Source organism: Corvus moneduloides, chromosome 4 (genome assembly GCF_009650955.1).
Source record: "Corvus moneduloides isolate bCorMon1 chromosome 4, bCorMon1.pri, whole genome shotgun sequence".
Taxonomy (NCBI): domain Eukaryota; kingdom Metazoa; phylum Chordata; class Aves; order Passeriformes; family Corvidae; genus Corvus; species Corvus moneduloides.
This window is the reverse complement of record NC_045479.1, coordinates 69,238,585-69,264,522: the sequence shown is the minus strand read 5'-3', so window position 1 is coordinate 69,264,522 and position 25,938 is coordinate 69,238,585. Positions and strand designations below refer to the sequence as shown.

General features: G+C 39.2%; 1 protein-coding gene across 11 annotated transcripts in view; it reads left to right on the top strand.

The window, feature by feature from the left end:
• The window catches only part of CELF2 (CUGBP Elav-like family member 2), a 550,002-nt gene that overhangs the window by 343,203 nt on the left and 180,861 nt on the right, over positions 1-25,938 (top strand). The window contains exon 1 of one of the 11 annotated variants that reach the window (XM_032105247.1): positions 2,285-2,367. The exons of the other annotated variants lie outside the window; for them this stretch is intronic. The gene's annotated coding sequence lies outside the window, so the exon portion shown is untranslated. Of the gene's footprint in view, positions 1-2,284; positions 2,368-25,938 lie in introns of those variants that run through there. 11 annotated transcript variants of the gene reach the window in all.

The window sequence follows — 25,938 nt, the reverse complement described above, 5'->3', positions numbered from 1 at the left end:
AGCCAGAACAAGGAAACTCAGTCTCCTTCTATCTCGTACTGAAGTTGGCCAGCTTTATCCAGTGCTGTGTGCTTCAACATATCCATTTGTAAAATTCGTGTGTTACCCATCTCTTGTGCAAACTGAAACTTAATTAACAGATGTTTGTAGCTACTTTCACACCCTCCTAGGAGTCACCTTGTGTGAGTGCAAAGCAGTTGTTGCTGGGACATGAGAACATTGGAGCAAAGGCTTTTTTGGAGACGGAGAACAGGTTACAAAGGGCTACATGGGGGGTTACTTTATTTTTTTTAAGATACTTTGGAATCTTTAAAAAAAACCCCATTTTGAAGCAGGTGGGGCATAGGAAAAGATACCTCCCATATAACAGGTGTTATTTCTTGCATTCCCCTTCTACATCCTGCATGCATCAAGGTTTTAAAGCTCTTAAAAGCAAGCTCTGAGTTGAACAAAAAGACTGCTGGAACAGCAGTGGGCATGTCGAAGCACACTTGAAGATAACAGCTGTCAGGACACAGGAGACGAAAATGCAACCAAGTACACAGGCTGCAGGAAAACTTGGGCATATTGCTTTCACTTCAGTAGTTTTAACCCTTTGTACTCCAGAAATTATTTTTAAAGTTGAGGGAGCACAAAGGAGGAGAAAATCCTTTGTGAGCTGTTTCTGAAAATTGAAAATACACAAACAACTAGTAAATAGCTGCTGGGTCACTGTTATAAAGTACAGGCAGGGCTGCATTTAGACAGCTTGGCTTTTATCTGTTTGTGAGCTGTGTACTTCCTCATACGGGAACTACCGCCAACCCAATTTTAATCAGTTGCAATTTTGTTTTTGCGTCTAAATTAGAATAGCTTGGATTGAAGGGGAAGTGAAAAGAAATGTCTGTCAAAGCATTTCTATAAAGCAAGAACTCTCACTTTAGTTTCATCATGCATCTTCAGTCTGATATTCTTCATTTTACCCAAATATTACCAGGATTATTACTCTAGTGTATTTTACATCAGCTTTCTGCTTGCAAAGCTAAATAAACAGTTCATGAGCCATGCTGGGAAGTTTCCCCGAAGACCTTGCTCTTTAAAACGTGTAAGTGCAAGCATGACTCAGATTGGTGATGGAGAATGGAAACTTTCAGTTCTGTTGTTATCTAGAATCCACCTTGATTTGGGAACAACCAAAAATATTCCTTCCTGATGACCACTCAGGGGCCTCTGTGAAGAGACTCAGTGGTTTCAGTTACTGCAAGTAAGCAGACACGTATTTGGCACATGCCTCAGCTGAGACCAATGTACCTCCCAGCCAAGCTGAGGGACATTTGCAGGACAGCGTTTGATTTGTGACTAAATTCCAACCTGTGACCCAGCAAAGCTCCTCACCACTGAGCCTGTTGCTCCTGCACTTTCCACCTGCATTATATCCAGTTAAAATGAAAATGGCTAAATACAAGTTTCTGCTAGCATCTGTTCCCATGCCTGTTGTCTGAAACAAAGCCTAATTACCACAGCCCCTTCTTTCATATTTTCTTTTGACTTACCCAATTGTGTACAGCTTTGATATCTAGAGCATAAATGCCAAGGCTGAAACGTGCATTCAATTAGATGACTCTTGACTGACCTACATAACAGTTCATTCATGAGATAATGTGACCTGGAGTCATGGAGATAGAAGCCAGTTGATTGAGCTGGCTTGGCTGTGTACACTGCAAACTCTCCAGTGATTGAGGAATCATCTAAAATTAGCCATATGCTGTACGTTGTCGAGAGCCTTTCAGACCCGGCTCTGTTTCAGAGATTTTTTTTTTATGAGATGGGCGTATAATTTGTCACATTGTAATTCTTTAATGCTTAACTTTATTAGCATGAGGTACTTGGGTATCAAATGAAATGAGCAATTAAGGGATTTATGCTTAAGGTCTGCTTTCAGTTCAGGGCGTAGGTAGCCAGCCTCCCATGTAGGGGCGAGAGCATGCACAGTATTTACCACTTCCTTCAGAGAGCTACAAAATGGTGCTTTTTGAAGAGGAACCTCGTTGTGCATGTAAATCCCAATTGCCTATTACTGCACCGCAAGTTAAAATGTATTTTGTATTAAAGGTTATTATGTGTTTCTAGAGAACCACAGGGTATTTTCCCTAGCTTTTGCCTACTACATTTGTGAACTCGCAGCTTTCAGCTGTGGAAAAAAATAAAAGTTAACCAGGGAGCGAATGGTTTCAGCGTAACGATTAAGCGACAGTTTTTGTATTGCTAAGCCACAAAGGAAGCTCAGATAAAGGTTGTAGGTCAAAAAGAAACCTTGAGGAGCATGCTCGTGAAGTGAGGCACTTCAAGAAAAGCTGCAGCTGTCACTTCCACATCTGAGGGGCTGAGGTATTTCAACCATTTTCTTATTCTATCTTGTCTTAAAGATTCATTACCAGAATAATGTGAAATTATCTGGTGTTCTCTGGGGCATAAGTTCTTCTATTTTTATTTTTTCCCTCAGTAAGTGTGGTAGGAGCAGTCTATGCTCTGTCATGTCCAGTTCCTCTCAGATGGAGCTGCTTCGGTGCTGACTGACACACGTTGTGAGGAGGACAGGGGGACATTTTGTACAGGGAGGTTGTGGGCTCTTCAAAACATATTTGGGGCACAGCACCATGGTTCCTGAGGTTTTCCCTGTTAGTAGATGCATCCCGTGGGGGCTTTATGTGCATTTAAAGAGCAGGTTACTTGCTGCCTCCTTCTCTGTCTCTTCCATGAGCTGGGTCTGTGGTTAACTCTGTGCTGACGCAGTGGTGATCATCTCTTGGGGAGGGTGAAGATTAATCAAAATGTCAAGAAGCTGGCTGTCAGATGTCCAGCAGAAGGTTTCCTGAGAGCCTTTTTGTGAGTTTCTTAGGGATTTGGGGTTTTTTTTTAATTTACGTTGTATAAGAAATAATAAGGAAGTGACAACCTCCACAGCAGTAAAAAGGCATTTAATTTATTCTTTCACATTGTACATTTTGCAGGTTTTTTGTTTGTTTTTTTGTGTTTTGTTTTTTTTTTTATGATGCATATACATTGTTTGGCTTTGAGTGAATAAATCACTGGAAATGCTGGAGAGAGGAGCAGCAGAGAAACTTTTATATTTTGCACAAGTTTTTTGGTTCAGACAGACCACTTGGGCTCGAAGCTGAGGCTGAAATTGCACAGGGCCCAATTAGTGCCTGTTACCTTTGCTGTTTGCTCTTGATCGGTTGCAGAGGCAGAGGTTTAATTAAGCAGAAATGGGGATGTGGAGTTAATGTTCATTATAACTAAAATCGAAACAGCTGTTTACCTTGCTGAAGCCTTGTGTGTTAATGTCCATAAATCTCACCTCGAGGAGAGCTCGGAGGAGCCAGCCCCTGTACAGGCCTTTCCAGATACTGTGTGATATCATTTTACATACTCATTTTCTCAACATTTCCTAATCATATTAATTAACACATTAGGGTATAATTCTTATTGTCTGCAGAAATTACTTCAATTAAAACTATTAACATATTATCATGATTGTTATAGTATTTTCAATTTGTTTTGTTACTACTCAACAACTACTCCAGCAAACCCAAATGTTTGAAATCAGCATAAAATTGTCGTGGCTGTGCTTTTCCTCCTAACTGTCACATCAGGTCTCGCTGTAAACTTCCTGAATAAGCTCTGTTTCTGTGCTGGGTTTTCCTCTGTGGAAAAAAAAAAATATGTGAGAGGCCATGACTCTCCTACAAGTTGAGGCTAGAAAGATTTTGTCTTGATTAGGCTCTGCAGTGCCTAACAGGAGTGTGATCACTGTGCAAGTACATATGGAAAGAGTAAATAATTACAGTGGAGCACAAGACAGTAATGGATAGAAACTGGTCACATTCATGTTAAAAAATTAGTAGGTTTTTTGCTTTTTTCTTTTCTTGGTCAGAACTGTGAGTTTCTAGTCTGGCTGTCTTTGAAGAAGAATGAAGGCAAGAGGCTAGCTTTAATATTGAACATTTTTGGACTCAAAATCTTCTTACAGTCAAGTGAAATGTGCTCCCTGTGTAAGAGGCCAAAACTTGTTGTTAGTGTAATTGAAATCTTAATGGTCTTATCAAAGATTATTATTATTATTATTATTAATCCAGATCTATTTATTAAGAGAAAAGAAAGAACACTGTTATGGGGGAGGAAAGCTTCAATAATACATTTGAAATGAATATAGACACATTTCTGAGTGTCTACTCCTATCCAAAGTGTTTTGCTCACCCTTACTCAATGAGCTTTAATTTTTGGAGCTGGGAAGTGGATAGGGCAAGTAGGCAGATACCAAGGGCTTCACTGGGAGAGGTACCTTGATAGTGGGGGTTTCTTTTTCCTCTTTGCCATGATGAGCATGATGTTGATGGTTTCCTAATACCCATTCTGAGTTCTACTTCTGGCCATTTTAATGGGGTTTTTTATGTTTCCTAACATTCTTTTATACCTTACTCTTTCTCCCTTGGATTGCAATATGTGTTGTCTTACATATGTTGGATGCTTTTTCTGTCTTACCCTCAAACCACAGATTCTCATTTTGTTAGGCAGCTCTAGGTGAATTTTTGTAGCCCTGGGGTCTTGAATGTCAGTCTGTGCCCTGTCTGATACCTGCTCGTGCCTCCACTCCTCTGCACTGTACCTTGTGTTGCTTTTTCCGAGTTCTCCGTTATGATACCAGGTCTGTGTTCCTCTGCACTTTGTTGTTACCTGTTGGGATCATAAATATTTCATCCTGTGCAGAGTAACTGCGAGTTACTACATAAACCACATCATTATACGAAGACAAGCAAAAGCAAAATATACTGGGCAATAGCCACCTGACCATTAAGGAAATTGCTGCCACAGCTAAAGCAGCTAAAATGAAGCTCCAGGTTGGGCAATACAAGTGTAGGCAAACCTGACATGCGTGGGGCTGGGGGTGTGCAGGCTCAGCACAAAGTCTGTGTCCTATTACTGGCATCACTGGGCTACAGGACATGAATGAGATCACTATTTGGGTTTACCCTTATTGGCTGGGTGACACAGGATGTCCTTTCTGGTGCTAGGTTTGTAGAAACACGTTAAACTGTTGAAATAGAAAGGGAGTGCTTTTTCTTTACAGAGCAGGTGCATACTGGTATAGTATTAGCAGGCAAGTTGAACAGAATACAAGAAATTTTATCTAACTGAGGTAGATAATTGCTATCATTATTCTAAGCCATATGTATTCTATTCATCTTCATGATATTGCTGTGACAAAGCTGTTATCCTCTTTTACAGATAGAGAATATTTATCTACAGTTGCCCTAGGATGCCTCTATAGTCAATGGAAAGACATTTCTACCTCCATTTTAGTCCACCTGAAGTCTGAATTGCCCTCTAAAATGATTATTTCTCTTCACGGGCTAAACAGGAAATCCCACACACATAAATTTAATAAATCTGAGCCAAAGAGATTAGAGATTTGTCTGCAGCAGATGAGTTTCAGAGCCTGTGCTTTCACAGCTGTTACTAGTAACTAGCTTAGCTTAAATTTATTTCATATATGGAATATATAGGTGACTGCTATAGTTTAGATTGTATCATTGTTATACACCAAATTAGACATGTCCAAATGGCTGTGTGGAATTCTATTTTCATATTTCGGATGAGAAGATAATGCCCTGATCAGGTCTCGTCTATCTAATGTGCTCAGTGGCACTACTCAATTCTTTTCAGTTTGGCTACCACTCCAAACTGTTAAACCATCTGCTGATAGCAGCCGAAAAGATGACAATATAATAAATTACTAGAAAAAGTAAAGATGCCTAACATCTGCTCTCCACCAAGCTCGAGCATCTTCCCTGAATTGATGTTCTGTCATCTCTTGACACAGTAAGAGAAGATGCCTGCTCTGAAACTGTTGCAAATTCAAATCATTTGCAGCTGGACCTACATTCCAGGCATCTATCCTAGGCCTAAATAGGGAATAACAATAGAGAAGGGAGAAGACAAAGGCAGGAGAACAAATAGCTTCTCAAAATACCTTAAGAAGTTCCTGGCCCAGGTAAAGGCCTTCGTCTACTCATTATTCATTATGATTAATGAAGAAATACCTAATGATGGGAAGCAGAATTTTGCAAGACAGAAATAGAAACTGCTGCCTCTTCAGAACCACATGACTGTCTGTCGTGGAACTACATTCTGCATAATATTTTAATCAAGTAATAGTTTGCTTAGTAGCAATGGACCACATTGGTTAGTGCAAACAGAATGCAAATGTGTTCTAGATAAGATTATGTAGCTCTGAAGGTGCTGGTAGGCAGACACTGTTGAGAAAATATACACAAAATATTTACTTAAAACGTTCCTGGAGCCTCCTTTGGTGTTATTAGTCTGTCATGAAAATCTGCAAACACATACTTACCAGAAACTCACTGCAAAACATTAGGCAGTTACTGAAGTCAAATATAGAGGGTGGGTGCCATAGCAGAGCACAGTTAATGGCTGAGCTGTGACTTAACTTACATCCAAGTGCAAACATAATTAAATTAGGAAAAAGTCCTGAACCAAATATAGGAGGTGTAACCTGCCTGGAATGCAAAGAGGAGCCTGGATCCCATCCTACTGCTTCAGTCTCCTGAAATAGAACTGGAGGAAACAGGAGTCCAGAGCTGAATCCAAGTTAAAAGGTGTAAAACAAACTAGTGCCACATTGTTCTGCTTATTATTGTGTACAAACTTACACAAAATTAACTGATCTAAGAGGAAAGACTGATGGACTGGAAATTTGGTGTGCATTAATTTGGGAGATTTGCCTTACATTAACTAAACCCAAGTTGTTTTCTAGTTTCCTTTTCTAAGTTTTTTCAAGTCTAAAAAGCATCCTCTTAAGACATGATTTCTCTAAGCGTAATAATTGATTTCTTCTCTGTTCCTAGTTTCTCTCACATATACAGCCCTACGAGCTGCTTACACAATGAACAGGTGAAGGAGGGGCACTCCTTCAGCACAGATACCTCCATAGTAATCTCCTGTGTTTTTATGCTCAGTGAAATTCCACTGGATCTAAATTCACCTTAAGCAGAAGGATTGTCCTTGTAAATAAACATGAAATCATATAATGTAGTTATAATTCATAAAAGAATACCAACATAAAGAGTATAAATACCTAAATACTCCAGTAGCCTTTACTATATAGTAAAGCAACTGGATTTGGTCCTGGAGAGTATATTCCACACTGTATTCCCATGAGTCCTGCTCTGCCACAGATCTGTCATCCATCCATCCGTGAAAATCTATTCCTTCAGGTCTAGATTAGAAAATGCTTCCCCCTGTTTTTTCCTCATAACAGTAGTGTTCATCACTCACTCTGCTGCTTCTCCTTACCTCCTCCTGTCTCCTGGTTAGACCTTGGGGCTGCTGGCTGATGTTCCATAGAACCAGCAAGTTTTTCCTGAGCTAGACCCAGTAGAAGCAGTAATGAGGTTCTATTTTAGCTTGTGTGATTTGGCAAGCACTGGCTATGATGTGATAATAAGCGAAATAAGGAGCCAGCAGGCTGGGCTGGCAGCAGGAGCAGGGAGCATCATGGTGATGGTTAATATGAGATTCTTGCCATCAGTGCACCTGGATGCGTCTAGGAACAGACACTCAGGTTTATGTCATACCGCACCAGCCTGGAGAAGTCTTGAGGGGTTGCTCAGATGAGCTGGTTTGGTTTGTACACACCAGTGCTGTTTGGAAAAGGTGGGAGAGTATAAATCTGTGTGCATGTGTGTGTCCCTGACTGACATATTTAACCTAGTGCTGAATTAAACCTGTAGCTGTCACTGTCTCATCCCAGCGTGGTGACCAGCTGTGCCTGACTGATAGAACAGGCTGTTTTCCCTTTTAGGGGTATTATTTATAGCGTTATCTTTCAGAGTGAGGTGTGAGACTGGTGCATTTGGCTGGATAGCAATGCCAGTATGCTTGTCTGCTACAGGGTAGAGGCGATGTTTCTAATCAAGCTGAGGCTGAATGGACTTTCCAAGAGGAACAAGGTGAGATTTCTAAACAATTTAAAGGATTTGGTTCAGAACAGGCATTAATCAGTCATTAAAAAGCAATTGCAAATAACCATTACTTTCTGTCCATCTCTAGTGTTTCTCAAGCATGTCCCTGAAAGCTCGACAGCATTCTACAGCTTTAGCAGTAATTTGAATGCAACAAATCGTACCTGCGAAGCACAGATGTTGAAAGCTGAAAAATCTGAAGGTGCCGTATGTTTCCTGTAATTGAAAGCAGGTGCCCTGAAGGAATCAGAGATTCTGTTTCACTTTATGAAGTATCTAGTTGGCAGAGCAGGCAAAAAATACCTGCTAAAACTTCATTCACTAGGACTGGATAAAACAGATTAAAGCTGTTGTTTTACGACACCTCTTGGGCTCCAACAAGGGATCAAGATCTTGTTGTATTGGGCAGCACAGACAAAATGAATTAAGTCATGGGGTTTGGGGTAGTAAATAAATAGAACTACATGTATTTAAAGGATGGGATGAGGGGAAGTACCATGATACACAGACCTCTTGGAGTGATTCCAGAGGCGGACTACTAAGATGATTAGAAGAGTGGAACATCTCTCTATGAGGAAAGGCTGAGAGAGTTGGGGCGTTTTCATCCTAGAGAAGAGAAGGCTCTGGGGAGACCTTATTGAACCTTCTACTTCCTAAAGGGGGCCTGGAGAGAGCTGGGGAGGGACTTTTGACAGGAACATGCAGTGATAAGAAAAAAGGAAATGGTTTTAAGCTCAAAGAGGACAGGTTTAGGTTAGATATTAGGAAGAATTTTTTTTCCGTAAGGGCAGTGAGACATAGGAACAGGTTACTCAGTGAAGTTGTGGATGCCCCATCCTGGAAGTGTTCAAGGCCAGGTTAGACCAGGCGTGGAGCAACCTGGTCTCGTGAAAGGTGTCCCTGCCCATGGCAGGGGGTTTGGAACAAGATGATTTTTAAGGTTCCTTCCAGCCCAAACCGTTCTGTGATTCTATTATATGATAACCCTTCCTTGTGCAGCACTGAAACCAGACCCAGCATCTCCATCACTTTGGGTCTATTCTGCTCTGGGGTGGATACTGCATCCCAGGTCTGCATCTCCCAGTGGCCCCACACCCTAACCCCTAATGGTTAGACACTCTAACCATTGCTTCAGTGAATGCTCAGTATGGTAGGCTGCCAATCTATCTTTTGCCTCAGTTGTTGTTTATAAAGAATCCAGCCCTAAAAATTAATAAAAGCTATGAAAATCTGTGGTTTGAAGGATTACTTTTTGGGAACCAACCTGTAAGGTGAAGCCTCCAGGATAATGAACAGGAGAGAAGTGCCTGGTGAGTTGTAGCTGCAGCTCCACCTGCAGAGTTCACAATCCTTTAGAGAGGACTTTTTTTGTGTGTCTGTGCCTCAATTTACTTATGGGAAGTGGTAAAAGCCCCAAGGGTCCTCTGAGAATTATTTTGTTGTTGTTTGTGGGGGGGTTTTGCATGGCTTGTGGTACTTTTAAGACCGTGTAAGATCCCAATGTTATATATGCCATAAGATTTAGCAGAATTGTATTCAAGATGAACACAGTCTGTGGCCATAGGTAGTATTTGATACTTAAAGGCAGAAAAACAAAATAACAGAAAAGCACCCCAAATCATCCAAATTTACTGATGCTTCCAGTCAGTTTTGTAGTGCTGCAAGCTGGGACTACATCCCCTTCTGTTCTGTGTTTCTATACTTGCTATAGCAAGTATAGAAAGATGAAACAACTTTGATCAAAACATTTCTCATCTCTTTTTCTAATGAAACAGATAGTGCCTGCCACAGCATCATTGTACAGTTATTTCATCTCTCTCAAAATACTTTTCTTAAGTTCTGAAAGTGCTGACTGACCTGTGTGCACCAGGCTCAAAGCTCTTGCTCCCATTTACAGGCTCTGCAGCACTTTCACTATATTCTTTCTCTTTGGATTGCCCACAGCTTTTTTTACCTCTGTCAGTTCTAGGCAGACATTTTCTAAGACTTTTTCTTCTTTATTCCATCAAACTACCTGAAAGAAGGAAAAAAATGTTCTTTCTTAACAATGTGACAGAGAACATAGGTTTGGCTGAGAAAATCATGAATTATGTTTACCACCTTTTTCTAATGGCCAAGAATAGATGGGAAAACTTGGGGGGAAAAAAGTGGAAGAAAAGGTCAGATATTTAATAGATATTAGTCAGTTTTTCATTCTTTTTGACAATCTTATTTAACTGACTTAATATTGGATCTTAATTCCAGCCAAAATTTTAGAAACTAGGAATTTAATGACCACATCATTTCTCTCTGTAGCTTCCTATACATGAAAGGTCAATGTCAGTCAGACTGTACCATTTGGCATGAAGATGAATATAGAAGCTAAAGAGGATTTAAAAAATACATGATCTGGCATTTGAAACTGAAGTCTGGGAGTTGAATTCTGCTTTTATTCCTTTATCTGCTGGTGACCTAGCACTTCTTCTCTGATGGGGTGTGTTTACAGATTTAATAGGTTTTTTTGTCCTACTGCACGGCAGTGGGGAAAGTCCTGCAGGAGCTAAGTCACATTTTTAGGTAGGTTAAAGAAGTGTCTGGTTGATGCTACCACTCTCCCTGGAGGCATTTCTGTGCAGAAGGTATGTAAAACGGGGTTAATACTCTCCACACCTCACAGAACCTGAAAGAGAAGTCCATTTACCTAAAAATCTTTGGCAGGGATGTCTGGTCCCCTTGTTTCTTGTTATTGACTGTAGAAAGAAGGGAAAGTGTCTGGTTTTCTAATGTGGCATTTACCGAGGCTTCTGTAGTGCGGTGAAACCCATCTGAGCATTAGCGCCTTAATTTTCCCATCTGTGAAACATAGGTTATGTCTTGCAGTGGAATCGTGATCCTTGCTGCTTCTGTGCTCAGGATGCCTGGAGAAAGAAGGCAAAGTTAAAAGATTAGGTGGTATATTCTGATCAGGGTGGTGGTTGCTCTGAAAACTGCAATACACATCCTGAAAGTATAGCACAGGTGTGGACATACACAGAATGGAAAGGATAGCACTGAAAAATAAATTAGCATTAGATGGCTTATAAGCCTTATTTCTTTGTGCAGTAGTGCTTTTAGGTGGTGTCGTTAGGTATCTCAGGAAAGGAGTTGAATATTTCCAGTCAGTCTTGGAAATAGCCATTTTAATGTGCACAGCAAAGGTGGAGGGACCTGTGTTTATGATTTGAATACTTGCAAGCAGTCAGGGCTGTGTGCACAGTCCCTCTGCATCTGCTGGCTTGCTATTCTTTATCTTTAGTTGCTCACTTTTGCTAATTGCATCAACTTCTCAATTGAAAAATACACATATATTAAATACGGCTTTATTATGCATTGTTAAAGAGTCAGAGACAGCAGTCAGCCAGCCTGCAGAGATGTTGTTACAAACATTATAACAAATGTTATAAAATTTCTGAATTTCCAAGCTTTTTTATGAAATGAAGCCTGGCTGAATAAGCCATGTCTTCTTGTCATCGATTTGTCTATCTCTGGAATCACACAAAGCTCCCTTCTGGCATATTTGAGCCTTCTGCACTTCCAGTGCCACATGGTTCATGTTTTCCATGGTCAGTCTTGCCAGCTGTGTGGCCCCATCATAGGGTTTGAATTGTAGTGAAAGTATTGACATAGTTAAAATGATTGAGAGTAACACGGTGATTAGATTTTGGGAGTAGTTTGAGGATATAAAAAAAAATTACTTTTTTTACTCTGACTTATGTAGATTGGAGATGATTCGTAAGTTTGAGCTATTTAGCGATGGCCCTTGGACTTTTAAGCACATCAGAGTAAAGATACTCTGGTGGTGTCTGACCAGCTTATCTGGGTTTTAAGGTGTTTAAAACGTGGAGTTGAACCTTGGAATCAAACTGGCCGACAGCTACAAGTTAAAAGCTATTATCTCAGGCTGCTTATAATTTACTTTCTGTCTTGCAAGTCATTTGAATGGGAAGAGGTTCCAAAGTACACATTTAGCATTCACTCGTGGGGCTTTCCTTTCTCTGTCTGCAGTAACTTCTCCTATGGAAGCAGAACTAAAGGGTCTGCAAAAATTTGACCTCATTGGTGCTCACAGATGCTACTGTGAATGTGAAATTACTCTAACTGCGCTTCCTTGGGGGCTGCTACAATATTTCTGTGGCTTCAACTACTGTGATGTGATGTTTGGGATGACTCCTACTTTTATAACTGCATATTTAATTGCATATCTTAAAGAGTGGAGGGTGCTACTGTGGAAGAACTTTTCCCTTCAAATGTATGTTAGCTTGTTTTAGTTTTCTCTTTTATGGTTTTGTCATGCATATGTAATATCAGCTCTTCCAGAATAACTTTACCATATTTAAAGTGTGAGCTGAGTTTGCAATTTGATGTAACCTACATTGAGGCCTCTCCTCTGTTTCTAGGTACAGGGAAATTTTGTATCTTCTTAGGGTGCCTAGGTTATCAGGCACTATAAAATATCCATCACTCATTCCTGCATCTGGTATGGCATTTTCAGACAAAAAAAAATCTCAATTCCTAATTGCTGCAAATCACCATTTGTAGTAAAGTGGGACAGGTTTTTTTGAATTAAATCTAAGATGTTCTGATGACCTTTAGCCTCTTAAAGACAATTGCTCTTTGCTAGTAGAGTATAATTTATTAAAATCAAAAAACTTTGATACTTCCTATCCTGTCACATAAGACCCAGCTGCTGCTGAGGTGCATGAGATAAGGTTGTGCTGCCCCTGGAAGAAGAATTCACTTGTTTCATACTCTCTGATATTTCGGTTTCATCCCCTCATGATCTGATGGCTTTCTGTTGTCACTTCTCATTTTCATAAGGCATTGCTCCTGCTGTTGGTAGTAGTTGGATCACGTGGTAGCTGAGGTTTGAAGGTCACTCAGGAGATCTCCAGTCCAACCTCCTGCTCAGAGCTTGGTCAGCTGTGAAATCAGACCATGTTTCCAGCCTCTGCTATGGCTGTGTCTTGAAAACCTCCCAAGATGGAGACTGCACAGTGTTTCTGGGCAGCCTGTTCCAATGGGTGACTGTCCTCATGGGGAAAATATCTTTCCTTCTGTCCAGTAAGATACTCTCCTTTTAACTTGTATATATTGCTTTTTATCTTCCTGTTGTGCCATGCAAGTGACCTGGTCTTGTTCAGCCTGGAGAGGAGAAGGCTTCAGAGGAACCTCCATGTACTTATGGGATGATATGGAGAAGATAGGGACAAGATCTTAAATTGGTAGATATTCCCATAACAATTTATCAGTGAAGGTTGGTCTGGAGTTGTTCACACTTTGAGAAGTGTTTGAAAGAAGATGCTTTAAAGAGAAACGATCTCGTTTCTGCCAGTTGGCAATGAGTGTGAATTTTAGGAATGATTCTGTCCCTTCTTCTCATCTTTGACTCAGGAATCCTATCTGCACTGCATGATATCTTGCCTGGCTCATGACAAAATCTGCCTGCCACTGTCTTAGTCCTTTGGGCATCCACAGTCCACTGGCAGCCTGCTAATAGATGCAGTTCTGCTCCAGGATTTCTAAACAGATAGAACAGGTTTTCCCCTAACGCTGAGTACACAAAAGTAGGAATGGTTGTCTCCATTTTTCCATATACCTGAATTTTCTCTGCAAGAGCTGTCTCATGTTAACTTACTGCCTGAAGTTATACAAATTACTGCTGCAAATGGTTAACACTTAAGGAGATGGGGAAATTGCTGTTCAGACAGTACCTATCAGTCTGGGGAGCAAGTACACAAAAATTTGTTTCATTGTGAGGCAGAGTAGCACCCAAAGGCAAAGAACTGCATTGGTGTTCTTGAGCTGTTTAATAACATGGGGTTTGTTTGTTTGCATTTTGTTTTTGTTTCTTGTTTGTTTTTAATCTGCCAATAAATGCACATCTATTTGAGCTAATTTTTTTAAAAAATCATTTGGGACTATGCTGTTATTCCCTTGTTGTATATCACTAGGCTTTTGCATTTTTTTCATAATATTAAAAGAGAAATGAAAGCAGATTACAAATCAGGGCTGACTCTCTAATTTGCATTTCTAAATCTTACATGACCCTGTTCCCCTAGCATGGCAAATTACTTAGGTACCAACTTCAGACCTAAATTAAACAAACCCTTGCTGTATTTTGCTTCTGATCCAAATCAAAACTAGTCCTTGTAGATATTTAATGAAAAGAATATTCCAGTCCTTTTAAAGGACTTGCTACATTTCTCATTTTTAGGTGTTTGTTTCTACTGCTAATGCCTCTTGTGCTGCATCCAAAGCACCCCTGCAGGTTTCACAAAAGCGTAACAACCTCTTCACCAAAAACATTTGTCTTCTGAATCTGGAGGGTTGTGAAAGTAAGGAGTAGGGAGCACAGAAAGAGAAGGATTTGAGATTTTATGGCAAATTATTTTCCAAGGGACAGACAGAGGGCTTCTCTTCCTGGAGCAATGCTTAGTAGCTAGACTATGATGCATTTTAACTTAAGATATGACTAAAAAAGAGGATTAAATCTTTTTTTAACAGCTACTTAAATTGCAGCACTAGCTGTGTAAAAGTATGTGAACAGCTTTACAATGCCAAAATGAATGTTGACCTAGCCTAGTAGCCTGATTCCACAAAACCCAGAGAAAATGTGTAAGTGAAAATAAACAAAACAATAATAGTGAGTGTTCAAAGATTTTATTCTTTTGTCTTGTAGCCTTTCCCAGATGTTTTCGAATTGTAACATGGTGACTTCCAAACCTGAAGTTGCATCTACATGTTTGTTTTAAATAGATTTTTTTTAATTTCTTTTCCACCAGGAAGAATTTGGCAGGTCTTTTTAGGTCCTCATATATTGGGCTATTTTGAGAGAGAACTAGATATATTTTCATGATATCACTGTTTGCTGCTACATTATTATACCCTCCTGTACATTAATAGTGCTGAGTTATTAGCATCATCCCACACAGTCTGTGTTGATGCCAGCAGGGTGAATAACAAAAACATCTGCCTGGGAGGTAGAAACGTGTTTTTGTATATGAATGCATAAACATGAAAATTCTGCACCTTCTGATTTGAACTCACACCAGAGAGCACAGGAGAGACCTGTGAATTTCTGCAGTTGGGAACTGGCCCTTGTGCAAATCCTGTGGGAGGAGGCTGGAAGGGATAAGGTGTCTGTCCACATCAGTGTTAATGAAGAAGAAAACTGGCAGAGCGACTGCTTCCGCTGGGAGTAAAGCTATGGATGTTGTGACACCGGGATACACATGCTGTTATTTCCTCAGCATTCATGAACTACTTTGTCATTCATTTAAGTCTGTGTTGCATTGCTTGAACTTAAATGCAGTGCTGGGAATATTTAAGGTAATGTTGATCCTTCCCATTTATTGTATTTTCCCCAGTGGCCTTTTTATTTTTTTTTTTTAAATATTGTAATTTTGTCCATTCAGGATGGATGGGGTCTGTTAAGTGTGGCAACTCCTGATGGCTGTGCAGCTCCATGGCATTGATGAGGAGATACAGTACAGGAAAAAGACTGTTTAAAATAAATGAGGAGCAGTTCTTGAGCTTTTTTATATTCAGAGAAGTGCATCTACTTAAATTTCCCAGAACACACTGAGCTTTTACTAAATATCTTAATAGGCTCAGGGGTCACAGTGATCCTCCTGTTGATACTATGGAGTTTTCTGGCAGCTGACACCTCCACGGAAAAACAGGAATGTCAGCAGATGAAAGCAGCATTAACATCCTGACAGATGCATGTTATAATGGCGAGCTCACATGCCCCTTAAGAAAGTTATTTTCTGCCACAATAACTTGAGTTTGAAAAGTCTTGTCTTGAAAGGTACCTAAATCAGGTCTTCCACATTTGTCTGCAGAGCCTTTCAGGAAAAGCCCAGGTCTCTGTCACTCAGTTTTGCCCAAAGTTTGCATTATTAAGAGCAAGATGGAAACAGAATTCCCTTTCCTCTTTAATTCCCTCCCACTATCTTTTTAGGCATTTAAAAATAATGCACTTTATACCATAATAGAAAGTTAATCAGAAACCTGGCAGATAAGAAATCCTACAGCCAGTGAAGATGCTGTACAAACAGCAGAGCTGTGAGTATTTAGCAACATCACAGTATCCTTGTTTCACATTTGCAATTAATACACGTCTGTGTTTGCATTTGTTATAGGACTCTTGACAGCACCAACATAACAAGAAAAACGAACGACCTGAGTAATAAATCTCTGGAGGCATTCAGCAAGTGCCATAGGGCTCATTAATCTTGATTATTCCCCATAATAGATAACTTCACAAATCATCTATTCTCCCCAATCATGCACATAAGGATAATGTATATGTAATAGCCTCCCGTACTGTAAAACCCCAAATAGAATTTCATTTTTTAAATATAAGTCTTGACAAATGCAAGACAAATATTTATAGAAAAGGATGGGTGTGAATAACAATGAACTGGACTGAAACAAGTTGGGCAGTGACTGTTGTAAAGAGATGGGGTTTGGGTTTGTTGTTTTGTGGGGGGGTTTACCCTTTACTTTATGATGTCTCTATTTGAATCGAGAAAGTCATTTATTTATAGCCTGAAGTAGATGGGATTTTCCTCTTGAGAGTTTTGGCCTGAGACATAAAGCAGTCTGCAGCTGCAGCCTTCATGCATGCTCCTTAAGGAATGTAGACAGGGGAAAAATAGGAGCAGCTAAGAAATACCCTGAATTCCAAACAATTTAATATTTATAATTTATACTACTGATGCCTTCTTTTTCTTGTATCTTCCCAAAGCCTTCCTTTGAAACCAGAGTTATCAAAGAAAACCCTAGTTCTGATTTGACATGGTCTTCACCTGTTTATCAACTTTTCTCAACTACAACTTAAATATGCCAGCATAAGAATCTGTGAAAATCATCGTATTTACAGTAAGACTGTATATGATCCTTTCAGTAAGAATAGCAGAGGTGCTCTAATACTCAGAGTTGCAGGCTGTGCTTCAGCTCAAAAATACCATGATTACCTTAAAATTGATTGTTCAAACAACAGCAAATATAGGAGACATATTAAGTTTTTTTAAAAATACACAAAATATTACAGTTTAAATGCAATCAGTTTTAAAGGATAAAGGATAAAATACAGGAGAAGCAAGTGGAGGGAGGAGGAAAATAAGATTTTTTTTTTCACAGAAGTGGGCCAGTACTTTTTATATCTTTGTAATTGTAGTGACCTTAACCTGATGCTTAAGAGTGGGTTCTGCTGGTTGAATTTTCAGAAGTGTAAAGCTCTATTCACAGCTGAGCCTTCCTCTTATATAGTATAAAGCGTAAGATTTGATTGCCCTCATCTTTGCCCACATACCCATTTGGCCACCTTTCTTCTCCCTGCTTCCCTCCCTCCATGTGTCCAAATGTTCTCAAAACCCCAGGATTTTGTTCTGTGACCTGGGGCACCAAAATAGCAGTTTTGTGTGAGTGGAAAGGATTTTACAAAGTAACAACTGAACAGCTTTAGGGTGTGTTTCTTCTTCTTGTTCACTGTCCCTCCTCCACCCTTTGTACCAAGCATTCGGGATTCCTTTCCTTAAAATTTATTAGAAGAGAACATATGCATCATCTTTCAGAACTGAAAAAAGAAAAACTTGAAATTTGGATCTATTTCTTTTTTCAAGATCTGCTGTGCTTGTTATTTGAGCAATTCTCTTTCTGTAATTGTTTTGCATGTGAATGCATAATACCCATCTATAAAGTATCACAGTCTTTTAATAGCCTACACTGCGTGTTGTGTCCCTGTTCCTAAATACATACGTGTTAATCATATCCACAGGCAAAATACCTTCTGGCAAAGAGGTGAAGAATGGGTGTTGCCTCTAAGAAGTTTTAGAAAGTGGAGGAAAAAAAAAATGTTCACAATCATCTAAGTTCAAGTGGACAAAGGATCCTGTATGTTTGACTTTTGTGTTTAGACCTTTCTTCAGACTTCTGCAAAGAACTTTCTAAGACAATGTCAAAGAGAAGTGCATTTTGGCTTAAGTTTTTTCTTTTATATCAGCACAGTCTTGTTGTTTGAAATACAGTTTTGAATCAGGATAAATGGGTTGTATTCCTAACTGTCTGAGAAAAATTCAAATAACTCCCTTAATCTCTCTTGGCCTCGGTTTCTGCCTGTATAAAACTATACTTATAATGCTCCAGCATCTTTATAAAATGTTCCACAGTCTTCTGATGAAAGGAATTATTTTAAGTTCAAAGTGTTACTCTTAGTGAAAGAATGATCTTGTTTATTCTTGAAAAAACACTTTATATAAACATCAAAGAGCTGTTTGTACCAAGTGTTTAATATGCCATAAGGTGCTCGTGTGTCTCAATTAGGAATATTTTCTCATTCATTTCTCCAGGAAAAGGAATGTGTTTGGTGATGTGGATGCCATGTGATACAATTCCATCAATGTCAATATGTGCAGCAAACTAAATGCAGTGTTTGACATTGGCCATAATTTCCTATTCTGTATACAAATTAGCATAGCAATGGATGCAGAGTGATATGGAGCCACTTATAATAGTTCTCCTTCCACTGCCCTGCCTGGCTGATTTCCCCAAAGAGCCAGGAGTCAGTGCTGGAGGCCAGCTGGAGCTTTGCAGTTCAGGTTGTGCTGCTTGCAATCACCTCCAAAAGTGGGAGCGTCTTTGTCTTTTGTTGAAGGAAATCATCAAAATATGGGGATTGTTTCTTTAGAAGTTAATGCAAAAAGCCACTTTTTCAGGTGAGAATTGACACTTGTTGACCACTTGCTTCTTCTGGAGGTATGGAAGAGAACACCAACACGTAAGGACGTCACCACAGTAGAATAGAAGGTGGACTTGATGTAATTTTCCCTTGTCTGGGTTGAAAAGGAATGAACACCACAAGTAACCAGTAACCATGGATAACATAGTTCCTGAAGGACAACATTTGTGTTGTTTTAACAGTCTCAGTGTGATACTGTTGTCTTTTTTCATGAAAAAGCATTAGAAAGCCTTTTCCTTTCTTTTTTATGCAGATATGGTGGTACAAAAGGGGATACTGACCCGTCTGGTTTAAACTAGATTACTGGGTTTAAACTGGCAAAGAATAGAGTTAAGCAAGGCCAGAATATGAATATTGGGACATCTTTGCATCTCTTTAACTCATGATGAAGAGGACAGCACTGTATTAAGGCATTTTGAGTTCAAGTACCCAAAGGGTTACAAGGAGAAACTGGTCCCCCTCCAGATCTTGCTCAAATGGGATTATAAATACAACTGAGTTAGTGGCAAGGTTGCTGCTGGAGGGATCATTTCCATCTTTCAAGATAATATCTACTATTGTAGGGAGGCAGCACTTAACAGCCCTTCCAGTGGTATCTCCTTTTACCTGAAAAATCATTTCCATAAGCACTTTGTCAGTGTTCCTGTGCTTTCTTCAGTGGGATTAAGTGACCAAAACCCTGTTGCCAGTGTAAACCGAAAAATACATTAGATGGTTATTTTTAAGTTGTTTGGAAACTTGACAAGTGAAAGCAGCTCTAAATACATCCAGATTCAAAACACGTTACCCTGAGTGTCTGAAATAGAAGTTGTAGTTGTGACAGACTCCCAGTGCTCACATCTCAGGAGCTTAAAAGATGAGAAACACATGTTTAAACTCAGATGCCCAATTTAGAAATAAATTTATACAAGCTCTCAGTCTCTAGACTAGGACCTGTGTTACGAAAAAAAAAGTTTATGTAATGCTATTTCCATTATAAATGGATGCTAATTTTCTCAAAAAGACTCTTAATACTGAGCAAACAAGTAAGTTTAGTACTAAAAACATTCTCCGTGCTTCATTGCCTTGGGTTTACAATATCATTTGCACGTCAAATTATATTTCATCTTATGATTTAGTAATGCCAGAAGAATAGATTTAATTCTCTGTCTCATGATACCCTTAAAGATGGAAGATTGCTTTCCATGGAGTGTAAAACTCAATTTGTAGTCATGTGTATAAAACATGACTTTATGGCAGATTAGCTTGCTGTAGATTTAGTTCTCTCTGACAGTGAACTGAAAAATATTAGCATTTCACTGAACACAATATTAAGGGCAAGAAGAAAGTATTATTGTAATGTAGAAAGTAGAATGAGATTTTTTAAAGTAGAGCAGAGGAAAATGTATTTAGAGATTTGCAAGGAGTTTAGATAGAGTTGGTTTAACTTTTTTCTCTTCCTTAACCTTTCCCCCCCCCCTCTGTGACTCATTTTGAAAAACAAAAGTAGATTTGCAGTTGTCAGATTGACCTCTCAATGATTTTAAATAAGACAGCAATTATAGAACTGGAAGATGCCTTTGGATCATATGTGCTTCAAGTGACTGTAGTAAAATTTAATTTTTAGATATTTTTAAAGGCTGGTTTTGGTTTGCAACTGTCTTGCTTAGCAGTCAGGTGTGATGTTTGCTTTTTCCAGTGGAAGGAGAGAGTACAACAGAAGAACAGAGTGATCATTTCTGTGCAGTTCATTATTTATAGTGCTGTGAAGATGGTATGATGCTGTGGTGATGGTGTCAGTTTGCTGAAGAAGGTGAAAATCAGCTCCTGGGCATGATGAGGCTGTCCCTTGGAGTGTTGAGTACTTAGAAATGGGTCCCAGCCAAGTAATGTGCCACTAAAACCATCACAGCCATGTGTTGCACTGGGGGTTTTAGTAGAAGAGATGGAAGAAGGAAAGAAATTGAGGAGGAAACCAAGTAGACACTATGATTAAAGGGTGATCAAGAGAGGAATGTTTTATGGAGAGTGCTCTGTGCTGTTCTATATCCTACACTTGAATTTTTGCAGCCTATCTTACATGTATCTGCCAGAGTGAACCAACATGTTTATACAGAGCCTGCTTTTATAATGTGACTGATAATAATGAAATTCTTTATGCCCAACTCAAAGCTAATATATTCAAGATACAAATTATATAGGAGGGCGGAAAAGCACTGCAACAATTTAGATGCAGTTGTACAAAGGTTCCCCATGCTTCAGTTTTAACTGAATACTTTGTATTTATTAATTGCATTCATTTTAATTCCACAGTAAGTCAAATAACTTTGTGTGAAAACAGCATAATTAAGCTTTGATATTTCTGCAAAAGTAATAACTGAATTCCATCTGCTTTTAATCTTTCAGGCTCTTCATTTTATCTATCCCTTATTCCTACAGTTATCTCTTTTCTCATTTAGTTCTCTTTGATTAACAGGCAGTTGAGGTCTACCTACTTTCTTGGGTCAGACACAAGCTCTGCTGTCTTTTAAAATACCTTTCAGTGTGATTACAGGTCCTTTGTTTCTGTTGAGGAAAGCATTTAAGATGGTAAATGATGTGCTATATTTTCCCATTCTTTACAGAATATTTTCCACATATTCCAAAGGTTGAAAATTAGGAGTGTGCTTGTTTTTAATTACGCACGCTTATATAAATTAATATTTTTCACTAACTTTCTTTCATTTTTAGCTACAGCTTGTACTGTGTGAGACTCAGTCCTACAAATATGCATGTGATTAATTTTTCTCACCAGAACTGATTTTGTTGCCATTGCTTTTTGCAATCTCCAGAGGACCTTCTTTGCAACATATACAACATACAGCAGCATGCACACATGGGACAAAGCGTGGTGTACAGTCAGAATAGGGTGTTAGGGATGTGGACTGGTTTGTAACTGGTTTGTACTGGCTGAGTTCCCCCACAGAAACCAGCTGTGGTAGTGGGGCCTCAGATGAACGAAACGAGTTGCACTAAGTTGGAGGGCAAGACAGCAGGGGGACACGACTCCTGTTTCCACAGCTGACCTGCTATGATGCTTATTTTACACGTTATCACAAAACATATTTCTAATCTGTAGGAGATGGACTGTGATGTTCTTTAATCTCATGGTGGTCTTCTTATCTTTGGTGGTAGCACTGGCACGTGGGTTTACTCTCAGTTACAGGCTATCTCCACTGAGAACTTGGTCCTAAAATTTGTCTTTAAAACAGCTTCTTCTTTGCCAAACAGTAACAGGTTTTGTTTACCATTGCAAGGAGGCAGAAGTTAGAGAGGACAGAGGGACCTGTCTACAGTGACTTTCCTCCCTCTGTGTATGTCCCCTGTTCCAGGAAGAAGTCAGGACTGCACACAGCTTTTCCTCCAGAAAACCTAAAAATCAGAAGAAGTTTGTTGTACAGTTTGGTATTTCACTTGTGCGGTGTTGAGCACATGCCCCACACAACCATCACACAGGATTGCAATGCTCACATGTGCGTCAGGACCTGTGGTCATTGTCTAGCTCCATGACCCAAAGGCATCATCACAGCCTTCAAAAACCAGCCTGCTTGACATCATCTGGTCTGGATGGGGTTTGTTATCTCCTTCCTCATGCCTAGCGCAGTTTCTCCCTTTTCAGCACTGTCTTTTGTCACAATGGTAAAAATGCATTTTGAAAATAAAACAGGGTCAAAAAGATACATTTGCCATAAAAATCCCAAGGATGCCTTAGCCTTGACGGGACCATAGTGATGCCGGTTGCTAACCCTCTCAAGAAAAGCATTTACTGAAATGTCAACAATTATTTTAAGCTGAACAGGCCAGGACAAGTACTGAGGGTTTCCTGTGGTTCAGCTGGCCTACTGACAAATGCTCAAACTGTAACAGCCAAGCCCACACAAGGGCTGTAAATAGGCAGGTAGCCTTCAAAAAAACATCTTACTCTGTTGCAGTGGCAATATCTGTATATGTCTCAGCTTTCAGACAATCCTCAGTCACCAAATAAGCTGCTCCATGTTTCACAGTTTACACAAAGATACACAGAAAAGATGCCTTCACCTTGTGGCTGTGCAGGAAAAGAATACCAGGGATGGTTTATCTGCCCACCCAAAGCAAGGAAACCACCCTTACCCAAATGCTCCTATTAATAACAGCTTAGATGTTGTTACTGTGTGGTGACTCTTTAGACACTGTCACAGCAGTTTTTATTTTGCACGCGAAGATCAAATTTTTCACGTGTAAATATTTAGAAATAAATGCATGTGTGCATTTTTTGCATTTTTGAAGGGCTGTCAACGTGCCTGACAGAAGCACCTTTTGTCTGAACAGTTAATGAAATTTTGGCATTTACTTAAAGCCCTTACAGATCCCTTGAGGTTTTAAAGGTTAGTAGAAATTTCAAGAGGCATTCCAAATACGTTAAATAAAATACACACAGGCTCTAAATAGTTAATGAATGCACATCATTTACCTAAACAGTGTTTTTATAGATCTTTGCAAATATGACATTAATTAGGGAAAGTAACTAAAGCTGAAGTGCCACAGAATGTTAATCCTCAGCATCAGTAATTAGCTGTGGAGGAGAATTTTTAAAAATGTTTCCAGTTTATATCATTTTGTTTTGGAAGAAACACAAATATGTGGGTTGAATTATTAAGAAAACAAATGAGCCTGAAAAAAACAACAAAAAACCCAAACCTCTTAAGGAGTGGATGGGTGTATCTGTGCTGTTGCAATAAACCTTTGCAGGTCCATGGCTTTTCTGGCTCTGGGATGGAAAACAAGCCTGAGGTAAACCTGAGCTATCCCTGTCTTTCTCCATCTCCTCCCATGCCCATAGAGGTGTGTGTGTGTCCTGTGCACCAGGTATCCTTGTATTTCCAAATTGCCCTGAGACCAGACAGTGCAGAATGCTACTTGGCAATAATTTGATTGTGTTTTTAACCAACCAGTAAAGGCAACTCTTTGACTCTCTCCCTCCTGCATGCCCTGGTAATCATTTTGTTTATCTGCACAATTTGACTCGCCGCAGCGGGCAGTGGAAAGGCCGCCTGCATTGTTTATCTTCTTGAATTGTTAAATTAAATGACTCAGAAGATTCAGGAAATTAATTTTTGCAGTCTAGATATATGGTGAAAAAAGAAAGCTTTGAAGTGGAGATGTCAGTGTAGCCACTCTGAAATTCATGAATCAGACATCGCAAGACTTTCAGAGGCTTAAAAACTGAGAAATTTTTTAAATAGTTGCATCCTTTTTAGTTGCCGATTGATATCTGAACCTTAACAATTCATATCACTCTGAGCTTTATTCAGTGGCTGTTTTATATGAAAATGAAAGCCAAGATACTCATATAAATAAGACTCCAAGAATCAGGGCTTTTAAAATAAAGTGTAGCATTGTTATTAGACTCATATTAAAATTGTGGAAATAGCCAGGGTTACCTACTCTTTTCTCTCTCCTTTTTATTTTTTTTAGGATGATTAATTTAACAGCTACTATCAAAATAGCCATAAACAATTTAATAAACCTAGTAAAACTTCAGATGCTTCTTTATTATGCATTCAAATAGGATTCTCAGCCTCTTGAGTCCTACTCTACACCCTTGAATGCTGCTAAGTAGTGCCATTAAAACAGCAATGCTAGGAGACCATTCTCATTTATGGTGATTGTAAAATAGGGGCAAGACACTGGTTCGGATTCTGTTTGAGAGGTATGTTTCCACAATAAATGCTAAAGAAAATGAAGAATTAAACTATACTCTCTGTGGATATAAAATGGTTCACTTTGACTTGTTGATGTGTGTTAATACTGTCTCTGACTTTTTTTTGTTAAGCTTGAATGTATGATAGCAAATGGTAAAAATGGATCTTCCTACCTAGAAGACAGTCAAAACTGTGGTGAAAGAATAGTTATGTCTTACTGAAATACCAATTATTTTCTACAGGTTGATTTCTTTTAAGATTTAGTGTGTTTCATTAGTTGAGGATGTCCAAGAGGAAAAAGTTAATACAATATTTTTATTGAATGCTTATGAATAAAGGCTTTGAAACTATTTGAAAATAGTTTTTCAAGGGATTTGACAAAACTTCATACTTTGTCTAGATTTTGGAAATTCAGGCCTTAAAGCCATTCCATTAGTGAAATATGTTATGCAGGTTCTTACTTATTTTGCCCTCATTTTTGTGGTACATATTTACAGGTAATAACTCAAGCTGGGTGACAGCCCAGTGAAATGTTGTCTTGTGGTGAACAAATGTGAACCTGTGGTTTTCTTCCTAGGTGAAAAATGGTGAAGCTGCGAGCTTTGGTTTCTTGTTTGTTTGAATATACAGATGCACGCGTATCATTCAGAGATACAGTAGGGCTATCTTTGTGTCTGTAAAGATATGTGAGAATTGCACAAAAAGTGTCTTGCAAACTAAATTTGTAAGGAGTCTTTTTTGGGGGCTGTGGGCAGAGACTACTGGTGAAGCGCAAGTGGGCAGTACAGTGCTGCCTCCAAGAAATCAGCTGTGATTCCTTTCTGTCACCTGTAGTGTTGCCCTTACAATTTTCAGGGGAGTTCTGCTTCAGCAATGCAGCTGGAAAGCAGAGTTTGTGATCAGAGAGTACAGCAGAGCCATTGACTTTCGTAATAAAAAAGTCAGGAGTTGGTGAGTTTTTTGTCCATCTCATTGAGAAAGTAGATTTTCAGAGACGGCTGCAGAACAGCATTTGTGCCTCTGATAGACCCCCTCCTTCTCATAAGAAATGTGTTGTTCTGCACAGTGACAAGCTGATTAAGAGCAATTTTTTAGAGAGAAAATAGACTACATTAGATGGAGAAGAGAAAAATATTAGGGGCTCTTCCGTGAACATCCTTATACCAGTGGTTGTGCTCCAGTAATTAAATTCTGACAAACAGATGAACAAACAATCTCCAGGGGTAATGAGGCTCAGTCAATGAACCACAAGTGTTCACAAGTGCTAACAATAAGAGAAAATACAATTGAAACCCGTGCATATGTGTTACTCAAAAAGCAAGTTAAGAACTAATTAAAGGGATTTCTGTTTTGCTCTCAATGCTTTGCATTTAGAAATAGAGTATATTCTCCACATTCCAGCATTCTGGTATTCCTAGATATAAGCATGAGAGTAGGTTTTAAACTCATTTAT